At 38.8% G+C, this 15,265-nt stretch overlaps 1 protein-coding gene across 3 annotated transcripts in view; it reads right to left on the bottom strand.

Moving 5' to 3' along the window:
• The window catches only part of TAF3 (TATA-box binding protein associated factor 3), a 188,580-nt gene that overhangs the window by 43,718 nt on the left and 129,597 nt on the right, over positions 1-15,265 (bottom strand). The gene's annotated exons all lie outside the window — the stretch shown is intronic.

The following is a 15,265-nucleotide window of genomic DNA, read 5'->3' as shown; positions in this document are numbered from 1 at the left end:
TCATATTATTTCTTTCTACAAACATTAACTGAGCATATAATGCACAACAATAAAGGCTGAGCTACTGGAATAAATCAGAAATAAATCATGACCTAAAAGAGCTCACAGTTTAGGTTTAGTGCGGGGAAATGTATATGTCTAGGACACAGAAAGTGATTAGTGCCATAGATAGATAAAGTGCTACAGCAGTTCAAAGGAGAAAAAGATCACTGCAGTGTCAAGCATGTGGGGAAGACGTGAGTAATTACACAGTGTTTGGGATACTTGGAGACTTGGAGTGGTGAAGTCCAGGATGAAGGGTCAGAAGATGAAGAGATGGAGGTGGAACACAGGAAGAGTATAAGAACCAGGAAATAATTTGTCTGGAAAGTAAGGTGCATGATGGGAAGCGGTAGAAAGAAAGTTTAGTAAAGTTGCATCCAGATCCTAGAACTTTTGAATTCCAGAAATCAGAACAGGATCTCTGTTCTGCTGGTAGTTTGGAGCTAGTGAAGGCTTTTAGACAATGGAGAAAAATGACTGGGGTATGTGTTGGGGAAATTATACTGGCACGAAAATATATTACAGATGGAGATGGGAGGTAACAGATATTAAAGGGGAGGAGACACATCAGCAGTTACTGAAATGATGTAGGTAACAGGCAATAAGGGTCTGAACTAGAGTAGTGGTAATGGATAGAAAGCCATGGAAGTAAATGATATTTTGAAAACAGAATAAGTAGAATCTGATATTTGACTAGATATAAGAGTGGAGAAAGGATTCAAATACTCAAAATTCAAGGCTTTGGGCCCTGGTGAGTGATAAATGCCATCATTAACAGGGACAGGAAATAAGGAGATGACGATGACGATTACTAGCTCAATCCCTAGACACAGAGTTTGATGAACACTTGGTGATGTCTAGAAGGCAGCTCAAAATACAAGGGTACTTCAAAATGTTCGTGGAAAGATTCATATTATCTTTTATTTCTATTTTTTCCACGAACATTTTGAAGTAGACTCATGTAATACTGAAGTTTTGAAAGCTGGACAGAGTGTATGAGAGAATTTCCTTTGTTGAGATCACTGAAATTGCAGTAATGGATGATATGAGCAAGGGAGAAATAAGAGGTAGCAGGTGCAGATATTTTGAGGAATACCTATATATAAAGACAAGAGGAAGAAGAAGAACTAAAAAAATACATGGAGGATCAGATGTCAAAGAGATCAATGTCAAGAGTTTTAAAGAGGAAGCCTAGTGAGCAAAGTCATATGCTTAAGAGGTCAATAAGAATGAAAGCTAATAGCAGAAGCCACGCGACGAAAGCATTAAGGGTGAAGAGACAGGGAATGAATGAGGTAGTGTATGGGAAAGCATTTTGCAAACTATAAAGAACAACACAACTTTAAGACATAATTATTGCTACCTTTCCTTGATAATGACGCCATAATCCATCCAGTTCCCAAGTCAGAAACATGGGAGTCATTCCAGACTACTTCTTTCTCTTCCTCCCCTCCACGTCTGAATTGTGAACACAAGTTTTCTACTGTTTCCTTTATTTTTTTTATCTTTTTGTCTTTTTGTGACCGGTAAGGGGATCGCAACCCTTGGTGTGGTGTCGCCTGCACCGCGCTCAGCCAGTGAGCACACCGGCCATTCCTATATAGGATCCGAACCCGTGGCAGGAGCACTGCTGCGCTCCCAAGCGCTGCACTCTCCCGAGTGCGCCACGGGGCCGGCCTTCTACTGTTTCCTTTAATGGGCTTTCCCCACTGCTGCTGTCTTATCAGCCCCCATCCCCAGCACCTCTGCACCATATGACTGCGACAGTCTTGTCACTAGTCTCTGCCTCTAGTGGTATCTTCCTCAGAACCCTCATTCCAACTCATGGGTCTCCTTTCCCATTCACTTCACTGTTTTCTCTACTCCCTATCTCCAACCCCCAGGTAACTACTATCTTGATTTTTTATCTATCATTCCCTTGTTTCCTTTACAGTCTTATCACAGTTGTATGAGGTTGGCTTGTTTTTGAAATTTAAATAAGTGGTATCATACTATATGTTCTCTAGCATTTTTCACCCAACACTATGCGTCTGAGTTTCACTTAGGCTGATGTGAGTAGCTGTAGTTCATTTGTTTTTGCTGTTGTAGAAACATACCACGCTTATTAATCCATTCTCCTGGTATGAAAGTTTTCCACTTGAGTGAACATATTTTTAAAATATAAAACAAAAACAAATAAATACAGTGGATCTAGCTTATGCCTGCTCAAACGCAGACTTAGTTGATGGTTATGCATAATGAGTTTCTGTTTTTTTATTACATGAATAGTTTTAATTCTACATTTGAAGAGTTTGGAATAAGATAAATATGTGATGGCCATTGAATGGTTTACCCTTTACTGCTGATAAAGGTTAATTTCAGGTTGGTAACAGTTGAATGGCAATAAAATATTCTTTGTGTACATGTGTATTATGAATACTATTTAATAATAATCTGTAAAATATCATATAGGTGCTGTAACATTTTCCTATACTCATTTGTGGGAACAGTTTTACTATAAAACTGAATAATTTGGTCAATAGAAGTTTAATATTAAAAGATACCTGATCTTAATATGTTATTACAAAAAGGTGCAAAAAGTAGTAAGAAAAAATACTTGCGTCATAAGCCCTTTCTATTTTAACACAGACACATACATAATAATAGCAGCTGTGTTCTAAAGTCAAAAGGGTGATGCCATGATATGAAAAGTATTTTAAAGTATTTTATTTCAAAATAACTACGAACTCATTTTCTACTGTTTTAGTGTTTCAAAATGGAGAAAAGGACTCTTCTATACATGTGACAAACAAATATGGGAGAAAAAATTCATTCAAGGAAAACTATGCCAAAAGAGAAAGCCTTGAACTTTTAATAAGAACAGGAAAAAGTGTGAAGATATTTAAAACAATTTTTTAAATTAGAAATTGTGAGATTTTAAATAAGTTCCTCAGCTTTTCAGTGCGTTAGTTCCTTGATCCAGAAGATAGGGATATTACCATGATTTACCTTGAGAGCAGAGGGGAAATTAATCACTAATTAGAGGTCAGAAAGTATTCAAACTTTTAAATAATAACACTGGTTAGTCAATAATAGAGATACACATTATAAAGTTAACCTTACAATCCTTTTTGAGAAGATCTGAAAACAAAAAATGACTCTCTTCCCCATAATCTCCATAAAACCGTATAACAGCAGCCAAGTCCAAGAGTTAGCATCTATAGGTCAACTGGATATCTCTGCAGCCATCTTCCCTAATAACTCTACCCTGCAAGGCAAGCAGTGGAGAGCAGCTGAGGAGACTTATTAAGGATAATGTAAGAGAAGCTAGTTCTAGGCAAGTATTAACGCTTATATTGCTAAAGGTATGCTGAGGAATTAATCACAAAATTAATTCTTTTCTGCTTGTGTTAAAATTTGGCTAAAATTAACAGTGATATCACTTTTGGTTTGTTTTTCCTTGGTGTGAGAATTTATTTAAAATCATGATATTTGTTATGATTATTAGCCCTCCCTCATTCCTCCTCCTCCCACCCTATCTCCCTCCCCTCTCCTCTTTCCCCCTTCCCCCCAACTGCTCTGCAACATCTTAGAATGTAAAAAAAATAATAAAGTAAAAAGAAAAAAATCATGATGTTTGTTACGATTATTAGCACTATCATTCTAAAGTTTGTGCCAACTATCAACCTTATTTTTCATATTTTTCATATGATTCACTAAAATGTGAATGCTATAATTCAATTTAAAAAACCCTAAAACTATCACAGTACTAAGGAAACTTTCATTCTGCTGCATTTTGATATACTTTTTCATCAGCCAAAAATGGGAAACAATGTGAAATAATATGAATGACTCAGCACAAATTCATCACCACAGTTAGACATAACAGCGTAAAACAGCTATTTAACTGGTAGCAGGATATCTTATCAGGTATGGAAAAACAGGGAGCTAGAGGTGCTTTCTAAGATAACCTCATTTAAACAATCAATGATTCCAAGTCAACATTTGATTGTAAATTATTTTTTAACTTCATATTATCTTTTAATTCTATTTTTCCACAAACTTTTTGAAGTACCCTCATATAATTACACAATTATAAAATTACTATACATAATTATGTAATTACATTAAAATTTTTTGGGACTATTTGAGAATAAGTTGTAGACATCAAGCTCCCTTAGCTTAAATGCATCAGTGTGTGGCTGCAGAACAGTTGTCAAATTCTTTCATTTACATTAAAAAAAAAAAAAGTATTCGTATTAATGTCCATCTTTTAATAACTTCACAAATGTTGGTGGAGGCAGGACACTACCAACTACATTCCAATTTTCTTTCATTAATGACATAAATAATCCACACTTCCTACATTCCCCTGAGAAATAATGAGAAAAACATGCTTCTTTACCATACTTCTTGAAAAAAAACAAAACAAGGCAATAAGGTCTGAACACACCAAAAGGATTTTGGGGAGGTCAGTGCTAAGCTACTATAAATATTGACTTAGAACAAAATATCTTTTAAACTAGAATAGTAAATGCCTTTAAAGAAACACTATAATCTAAAAAGCTCATAGACATTAGGAAAAAAAGGAAATTGTTTGCACATGGCATGAAAGCTTTTTATCTCATTAACTGCACAGATGCATGAAACTTTAAAATTCAGTGGCATGTTGTCAAACTAAGCAGAAAATATACTCGCATGTTTAAACTTTAAATAAAGAGGCAATAAATGCTATCTGCATATATTTCACCAAAATTTAAGTGTATCTAAAGCCATATTTCTCATGATTTTTTGAAAACACACATGCAGAAACTAATTTCTACAATGATGACACAAACTTTCCTATACTATTTTCCTATTAGTCTATGCATCCCACTGTGTTTATAATAGATTCCCTCTTTTTAACAAGTATGAAAGTATTGTTTAAAATGCATATTTTAAAAAAACCCCATTTGTCTGGATATTAGATAAATTTACTGTAACCAGTAACCTGAAGTGACTCAATGCTACTGATACATTCTTTCATTCATTCACCAACTGAGTCCCCCCCTGAATGCTATTATGGCAAGCACTATGTCAGATCCTGGGAGTAAAAAGTCAAATAATACAGACATGATTTCCTGTGCTTAAGGATCAACCACATTTTGTGGCCATTCGTTCAAGCGGTGGGGCAGGGATCTGCACAAGGTACATATGTAGCCACATCAAGGGAAATGGGGGAAGAAATGGAAATGTTGTAGACTAGGAAGGAAGCTGGCCTGAAATTTCACCTGGGATCTGTTCCCAGAGCCACAATTCAACCTGGCACAGCTCATTTAATCTCCCAAGACTGAAGTTTTCTCATCTGCAAAATGTATGTATTGGTATCTGACCTCCTTCTTCTAAGAATTGAAGATTTTTATGATTGGGGCCATCTCTACATGTAGCTGACCATGTACATGGAATGATCTAAAGGTTAGGGCAGAGCTATTCCTGCCCCTAAATATCTCACTGGCCAACATGCAATAGTGCTGAGAATTCTGACCACTTGATTTACGTCTTTGGATAAAGGCAGTATTTTTTAAATGTTGCTGTCAAAATATTTTTAAGACAGTGAGGCTAAAAAATGAACAACTCTATCCTACTTTTTGAGGTGAGAAGACTGAGAAAATGGAACATAAGTGAAATAATTTGATGGAATGCTGAGGATTAAATGGGTTTGGAGGGCCGAACCCGTGGCGCACTGGGGAGAGTGCTGCGCTGGGAGCGCGGTGACGCTCCCGCCGCGGGTTCGGATCCTATATAGGAATGGCCGGTGCACTCACTGGCTGAGTGCCGGTCACGAAAAAGACAAAAATAAATAAATAAATAAATAAATAAATGGGTTTGGAACACAGGGTATTGCCCAGAAGGTCAGGGGCAGGGACAGGTGGGACACTGCTGTGTGGAGAGGGACAGACACTGGATCCTAGGAAAGAAAGGAAGAGCAGTGGTGCAAAAAACCTAGTAACCCACTTCGACATTTTTAGTTCTAAATGGGGCTAAAAAAATTCTGTCTCTGTCTCCTCACAAGATGTTTTTTAAATTGTCCTGTCTATAATGTAACAGAAATTAGACCTGTAAAACACAACTCAATGTGTATAAATGCGTACGTACTTTTAAATAAACCTACTTAAAAAAATGAAATTACTAGCAAAGACAAAACAATTAGGCTACGACAATTCATACAGAACTACCAATCAATAACACAATAAATTAATAGCAGAGTGAAAATGATGTGTTATAAATACCTATATACACACTGACCTGTAAAAAAGCACTATTTCACCAACATTCTGCACAATAAAAAACTAAAATGCGATATAAGCAAGCCAACCTGAAATGACACCTAGTATTATAAATGGCCTAATCTATATGTTAATACTGTTGTATCACATAACTGCAGCAAGACAAAGATAACAATATGACTTTGGGGTTTCTATGGCTACATCCTAGGCTAACGTGCCTGAAAGGGCTGGCGGCTGACACCACACAAGCATTCTGAGTGCTTCTTTTTGGTTATTTATGATATGATTTATGATAACGACAACATCTCCTATTTTCTCTCCTCCTCAGATACAATAAATTGCTATCGTTAATCACCCTTCTCGGTTCAACTGTGATTACAATAGCATAATAGGGCTCGGCTATGGTAATATTGTGGATTTTTTTTTTTTTTACATGAAATAAATACAAGTAGATCTCTTCAGACAATGTCAATATCTCTAATATTTTAATCATCTCCCTTTTACTATTTCAGAATAAATTCTGTTACAACTAAGATTCCATATCCAGGATGTAAGCTCTTTGTGCAAATCAAATTTATAATCTAGTACCATACATTCACAAATCACTACTATCATGATTTTCTTAAACATACTACTATAGTAAGACAGAGTACGCATAGAAGAGTTTCTTTTTCAAGACAGACAATGGTAGCTGTTTGTTTCCCATACTGATGAAACTAATCTTAATGCTTTTCACCCCCAAGATTAAGACAAGTTATGCAAATTTGCCATTCATCTACTAGAAGGCAAAATAGTAGAGAAAGAACAAAAACCTTGCAATCATACAAATGTGTATAATGTGCCTTTGCCAATTATTGGCTATGGGGTTGCTTAATCTTTCTGAACTTCAATTTCCTTTCATGACAACTCAGGTTAACAGAAAGTACCACCTCTTTGGCTTTTGAGTAACAGTGAGACAAAGTATATAAAAGAGTCCCAGAGTATTTAAAATGAGGGTATTTCAGAAAGTTTGTGGAAAAATAGAATTAAAAAATAATACGAATCTTCCCATGTACTTTTTTGAAGTACCCTCGTATTTGAGTTAGACTGTGAAGAAGAACAGAAATTCTTCCCTTCCTTGAATGTAAGCTCTTCAATGGCTGGCTACCAGTTCTCATGAAGAGGCGGAGTCAAGTCTACATGAATTTGGGTGGTGATGTGACTTGCTTTGGCCAAGGTCACAGTTGGCAAATGTGATATAACCAGAGGCTTATGAACACTGGGGCTTGCCCAGTTGCTGCTCTTGGGAAACTTGCAACCACTGCCATGTGAAAGAGCCCAGTTTAGTCTGCTGGACAGTAAGAAGTGCATAGCCCAGAGCCCCAGCCAAAGCACCAGACAGATGAGTGAGGCCTCTGACTACCAGCGGATCACAAATGTATGAGTGAGCCCAGGCATGTCCAGCAGAAGAACCACACAGCTGAGCCAACCCAAAATGCCAACCCATGAATTGTAAGCTAATAGTTGCTGTTTTAAACCACTAAACTTTGGGGTGCTTGCTACACGGCAGCATGTGAACTATGTATTCACATACACATGTACAGTTACTTTTTGTTATTTGTAGTAATTAGGTTCTATAAGGCCACTGTAACACTGAATTAGCAAATACTGTACCATTGCTCCTAGGGGAAATACAGGGTTGGGTTCCTGTGAACCTCTGGTCACAACATTTTCATCAACTGATCAATACATAACCCTGTTTTATGTGTGTTTCTTTTTAAAGACAATATTTAATATATTTAGGATATACTGTTAATTCATTGAACTTTCAAAAGGACAGAATGGAACTGAGGCCACCAGAAGTGGGAAAGGGGAAGGAGGGAGGTTAGGAAGAAATTGGTGAAGAGCCATAAAAAATGATTACATTGTGTAATGATAATTATTTATCTGATTTGAGGATCACAAATAGCAAAAAAAAAAAAAAAAAAAGATATATTGTTGATTCATTAACATTGAACTCCCAGCTAACAGCACTGTAATTCATGCCCAAAAGAAGCTTATGTAATACACATATTTTCTTTGTAAGGCTTATCACAGCATTCCTGTGCTTAGGGACACTAGACAGGACTTTAGCACTGTGCTAGGAGACCATTTTTTTTTTTTTTTTTTTTTTTTGTCTTTTTCGTGACCGGCACTCAGCCAGTGAGTGCACCGGCCATTCCTATATAGGATCTGAACCCGCGGCGGGAGCGTCGCCGCGCTCCCAGCGCTGCACTCTCCTGAGTGCGCCACGGGCTCGGCCCTAGGAGACCATTTTAAACACAGAATCACCAACAAGAAGTACAAAAATGTAAAATATATGGTTACTAAATAGACTGAAAATAACATTTGTTTACAGGATGAGAGCTGAAATGAGAAGGCAGGATGTTGCCATGTTCGACCTCAGCTGGGAATGTGAATGGCAGGTGACTTAATTTTTTGTCACTTTGCACGTGTCCTCAAATGACTGTGACAGCACCACAATTATTGATTCTGGGGTTACAAATACATGTCAGTGAGAACGTGAATGTGCAAAAGCAGAATGTGTACATGATGAGGATCAACTGTACACCATTATATGGATATAAATTCATCAACATCAAGTACTTTTATGGACTACTGATTTAAAATAAAAGATTTTACTTGAAAGTAATTCCAGTCTTCAGAAGTATTTCATGAAAAGGATAAATATGCTTGATGAACTACACACTGTGACTGCATCTGGCAAGACATTTTTTCTAAATCCAAACTGGGAAATGTTTTAGTTTAATTCAAAGAACTAGCCATGTACAGAACATTCTGCTGGAGCCATATGATCATTCTTAGAATTTCTGGAACACAACGAGGTATTTGCTTCCTCAGGGTCTTTGTGCCCACACATCCTGCTCTTCTCCCCTAGGAACACTCTTCCCTCACTTACTCATGTGCTTGTCTTTCTCTCACCCTTTAAGTCTCAATCTTAATATTGTCTTTTCAAAGAAGTATTCTCTGGTCACAACTGTTTGATTGTAAATGCATTTCTTGTTTGTTTCCCCAACTAAGCTTCACTGAGACAGAAACCACATTTACCTTTAGCTGTTAAACAACTATCACAGACTGATAATAAGTACTTTCTTCAGCAGCATCACTATTAGAAAAATGAGAAAAATGATTTTACCATATTTCATTGACTCTAAGTTGTTAAAATATGAAAAAATACATGCAGCTCTGAAAGTGGGATGTGTTTTATAATCAATAGTAACTTCTTACGTCTATTGGACAGGCAATAGTAGTGCAGCAGTAGTCAATGCCTGCTCACCGGTGAACTTAACAGTTATTCTTGGTAGAACACTGGACTCCACAGCCCTTTGATGTTTCAGTCAACAATCATTTAAAGAATTTGAAGAAGAATTTGTTCTACAGTTAAAAAGAAACATTTCATATAACAAAGAATTGTTTCATAGTCTAATTGGCAGTGGGCTTTTGTTTCTTAGTGGTACATAGAACAATGGTGTGCCTTAAAATTGATGATGTCTTAGGATCAATGAAATATGACGGTTGTTCCAAATTACTATTAAATTCTTCCTATGTTCCTTCTATAGAATACAGAGAACTGTTTTAGCTATTAAAGCAACATTAAAGTGCACATCCTAAAATCCAAGGACCAAAGAAGAGAGGATTACAAAATGACTCAGAGAGAATGGCTAGGACAACGGTGACTCAGTGTTGCCTGAGGTTCTCCATTTTCTTCTTTTTTTGTATTTCTAGTGTCCCTACATTGATGTCGGGTCATCTGGCAGAGCAACTGCTTTTTTCTACTACTTTGGAGTGTCTTTTGAGGGGAGAGACTCCCTCCCATAGGTGTATTTTATACTGACCATTGAGTAGGGTGTTTTTGTATTGGTTCTGAGTAGATGCAGTTGTGTAGTCTCTCTGTGGTGACTTTTGCCATATTCAGCATTGCAAGTTGCATGTGAATGCCTCCATGGTCTAGGCATTGGGGCACTCAGGGATTCCTTGCTGAGATTAGTGAGACTGTGTTGGATTGTTGAGGATATGGTCAAGCTCTTGATTTCTTGGGAGAAGTGCCTGGATGCCCTGTTGCTCTTTGGCTGGTGACCCTGGGCAGGCTTGTTGGCATCCCAGCTAGCACCCCATGACCCTGGTAGGTGAACTGGGCTATGCTGGAACTCCTCAGTTTGAATGGATGACCCTGGGTGGGGTTTCTCTTTCTTCTTTGCTACAGACAGAGGATCCTCCTGGGTCCTTGCTTTCCCAGATTGGAATATGGGTTAGTGGTGATCAGAAATTTTCTTCCTTACTCTATTTGGGTATCCTGGTTTCTGCACTCTTGGGGGGTCCTCGTGTGTCTCTCCCTGGATCAAGGCAGTTGTGTGGGCTGTACACATACCTCCCACCCCCAGGTGTGCTACCATGGGAGGCAGCATAAATCCCCCCCATAGCTTGGGCCACAGGGTTGCCAGTCTGTGCTCACTCACCTCTTTCTCTGGGCTCTGCTGGTGACCCTCCTTTTGTCAATGCTGTAGAGTAATTGGCAGGCCGCCTACACAGTGACAGTGGCTGCTACAGTGGTGGCGGCTGCTGCAGTGGTGGTGGCTGCTGCTGTGGTAGAAGGCTGCCCTTGCAGTAGTGTTGACTATGGCGGTGGTGGACCAACCATGCAACAGCACACCATGCTCCTGCTGTTTGTGAGTGGGGGTTACCCTAGGCTCCTGGGGTCCCCGTGCTCCTTCTGTCGGCAAGGGCTGCCCTCAGTTCTCCGTTTCCTTTCCCTTCTTGTGTCCATACATATAACACATCCCATACATCAATTAGTAGGTCTGTACATAATCTTGTTGACGAGGCTGACTTGCCACATGACCTCTGGGTCTGGGGATTGTGTTAAGCATCACACTCTTCATTTCAAGCCACACTTTATTATTAAGGCAGCATTTCACTGAAGTGGAAACTCCAATGGACTAGAAGACCCTGGTTTACAGGAAAAGCCCTTCCTGTTTCCTTCTGATGGTGAGCACAAGATTCCTCATACGCACGTACACACAGACACACACACAATGTTGACCCTACTTATTTCACAGGATTATCATGAGAAGTAGATAAAAAATTAATGTGAAATCATTCTGAAAAGAGGTGAAGTGAGAGGGAACATCAGTAGTGGCGGCAGCAGCAGGGCCACCTACTGCTCCCACTCTGCACCCATGCTGCACCTGCTGTGAGCCAGCTCTGTGTGAGCTGTTCCCACACATGCTCTTTTTTCTCCTTCCCCAACTATGCACGCATCATCCTAGAGATTTTAACAAAACCATTCAAAAAAGAATGCTCAGTATAATGACACAATGACCGTTACAAAGCAAGATTAAAAAGAAAAACAAATTTGGAATGACTCTAGTTTGAAATGGTAAGAGAAACATCAGTTCCGTGCCAAATGATAAATTTGGTAGGGGAAAAGAAAAATCAGTATTTAAGCTACTGATTTTTGTGTATCTATTTTTGTCGATATACATTGTAGCTGATTAATGCTCCCCATCACTTGTGTATCTATTTTTGATTCATTATACCAACTCCAAAGATCTTCATATTTAGGAAACAGCCTATATAATCTGTTGCTAGTCTCTCAAAATTCAGTGACTCAAAACAAACAAACACCACCCTAAGAAACGGTCCAAACACAAAACAAGCAATTCACAACGATATAAAAATTATTATTAGAAAAATGGTAAGAAATTACACTCAGCTTTTTCCTGGTATGGATGAGGAGTGGGAGAGAAGAACTGTGTTTGATCAGTTTATGAGTACTAGAAAGTTACCACGTCCATCAAATACAGATAAACATTTTAAAAATCAGAATCAAAAGGTACTGTATTTAACACTAAAACTACTTGGAACTTAATTTTAACTCTCTTTGATAAAAGGTATGTCACGAAGTTACAATGTCTCAGGGACAGAACAGTGAATGTCACTTACTTGTACTTGTGTGACTCTGCTTATAGTTTTGGCTAACAAAATGCTAAATATAAGTGGTTTTCTATTTACAGGAAGGCCATGTATCCTAAATGAGGTCACTTCCCCACTCTAGTGGCTTCCTGTCACAATCAGAAGAGGACCCCAACTCCTGACCACAAGGTCCTCTATGGTCCTGTCCCACCTCACTCTGCTGCTCTTCAAGCCAACTGGCCTCTTTGGCGTTTGTCAAACCTGCCAACTTATTCCCACTACTCTCCCAGTGGCTGAGTGTTTTCCCCAGGTCTTCTCATGACTCCTCTCTCGCTTTATTCTGATCTTTGTGTCACCTCCTCAGAGCTGTCTCTGCTCACCAGCATCCTGCAATCTGCTCACCTCCCACTTGCCTCCTGGGCCTTGCTTCAACTCCACTGCCCTCATTCCTACCTAACATGACATTCTGTTTGCTCGGCTATTTTTTGTCTCACCCACTGAATGTAATAAGCTTTATGAGGGCAGAGGCTGTATCTTCTAGACTGCACTCCAGTGTCCAAAACAGTACCTAACCCAGACGAGGGCCTTGACATCTGTTGAATGAAAGCTCTTAACTACCATGCTACATCACCTACTGTGGCAGCTGAGGCTATGGGTGTAGGAAAGGCTGCCTGCAGACCATACAGAGTAAGAAGAGCAGAAAAACAAGGGCAGAATTTTGGGACATGCCAAAACTTAAAGTAGTGGCAGAAGAAGAGCTGAAGGAGAATGAGATGGAATAGCTAGTAACATGGAAGAAAACCAGAAGAGATAAAAAAACAAAACAAAAACCCAGAAGAGAAAGTATAAGCAAGTATAAGAAGAGCTGCAATAAGTAGGGAGCTTCCAACTGTGTCAAATATTAGAAAAGCATCAAATACACACAAAAAAATACACTCATCATGTAATTCATGAAGAGTGTGAGGAAATAAATACACAGGGTAAAGTAATAGAAAATAACAGCTGGGGAAGGCAGTAGTGAGGCAGAATGCCACCTTCTAAAATTGAACTAAGAAACTGAGTACTGATTAATTAAACTGAGATCTGAATAATCAAAACAGTTAGCTGGAGATGAGCCAGGGGACAAGCATCCAATGGCACAGGGAACAGCATGTAGAAAAGCCACGTTTGAGGACTGGACAGAAGAAGCTGATGTGGCAAGAGTGGAGGAAGTGAGGGATTGATGGAACGAGATGGGTTGGATTGGTAGACAGGACTTCACGGATCACGGTAAAAAGTCTGAATTTTATCTAAAGGGTAATGAGAAGTCACTGATAGTTTTAAATTAGTCTGATCTAGTATTGAAAAGATTACTCCAGCAGCTATGTAAAGACTACAGTGAGGTTCCTGGTGACCCGAGGGCCGACAGCTTCAGTCCAGTGGTGCAGGCCAAGGCAGGAGGACAGTAAGGGTAGGGTACACACCATGAAGTAAAGATAGTCTTATTCATTCATTCACTCAATAAATATTTGTTAAGATCTGTGAACAGCAGTCACCTCAGAAGCCAGTAAACAAAAGACAAGGTTTCTCTTGTCTTACATGGACTTTACTAGTAAGGTGGGTAGGCAACAAATGAATATGAAGGATAACTCACAGTGCTAGGGAGACAATATGAGAGGATAACGTGTGCAGAGGGAAAAACTCACATAGATTGAATGGTCACCAAAGAAGTGACAGTTCAGATGAGACCAGACTCACGAGACAGATGCAGCCCTGTGATGATGCTGTGAACAGGCACTGAGGGAGGAGAGGGAACAAGGGCGACGGCCCTGCTTTGGGAATGAGTCTGCCCACTGGTGAGCAGAGGAAAGGCTGGCATGGCTGCAGAGGGCAGTGTGTGGAGGGGCTGAGGGGCCTGAGGGTGAGGGGAGGCCTGGCCTCTGCCTGAGGCATCCAGAGAGTATTATCCAGGGCAACGAGGAGCCACTGGCCAGTGTCAGCCAGGAAGTGTGACTGGACTGAAGGAAAAGATGGAGGAAGGCAGGGAGAGGAAGCTGCAGAAATGTCTACAAAAGCTCAGTGTGCAGATAAACAAGGTAAACTATTAGCTACAACAAACAAACAAAAGAACCAGAAAATAACAGTTCTTTCTTCCATTAACGGGAAAAAAGTCACATGAAGATTAAGATGACTGATCAGACTTAAAACAACCATACCCAATAGGAAATCAATTATTACATGCAAAAGCATACAAAATAAACAGTCACAGAGCAAGCATAATCAGCATTGCTATCCAACTTTTACAAGGTGAGGCAAACCAATTCTACACAAACTTCAGCTCAACCCTCGAATCCTACAGATGCCAGAGGCCACTGCATGTAAGAATGGGCATCAAGAAAGCCTGCGTATCTTTGGGATAAAGTCTTATTGTATTTAGCACCGTCTACTACCATAAGAATGAAAACAAAACAAAAAATAGCAACTACATTGATGCTGTTTTATGCAATATTTACATACTCCCAGGTGTAGAATAATATACATACTTTTAAACAATCCTTTATTCTAATGTAAGATCATCCCAATGCTCAAAATGACCTTGACAAAATTCTGGAAAAAATATTTCAAGACCTGGGGCTCTAAAGCTATTTTAGAATTAACTCTGAATAATTGTCCCACAATATGAGTTTCTTGATTAATTGCTTAAGATAAGGTCTTCTTTTCGTGTGGCCTCCAGTGGCTCCCTCCAGTTCCCATAATCACTTTTGTCTCATTCTTCTAAACCCTGGAAGCTAAGAGAAAAATCAGAGATATACCAATTCCATTACTTGAGGATTAGCTAAGAGATAACCCTTTGTATTCCATTACTGACCATTATTTGAGTAATTATTCAATAACTATAGTATGTTTGAAAGATGCACTAATTGTTTTTTGAGACTCATTCCTGCTTTATATCATAAAATGTTATAAATATTACATCCTTTAACATTGCAAATCTACATTTGGGTTACATGAGAAAAATATATAAGTAGTAACTTTCACTGAATTTT

Source organism: Cynocephalus volans, chromosome 6 (genome assembly GCF_027409185.1).
Source record: "Cynocephalus volans isolate mCynVol1 chromosome 6, mCynVol1.pri, whole genome shotgun sequence".
NCBI lineage: Eukaryota > Metazoa > Chordata > Mammalia > Dermoptera > Cynocephalidae > Cynocephalus > Cynocephalus volans.
The sequence above is the reverse complement of the archived record's forward strand: the minus strand, read 5'-3'. Positions and strand labels throughout refer to the sequence as shown.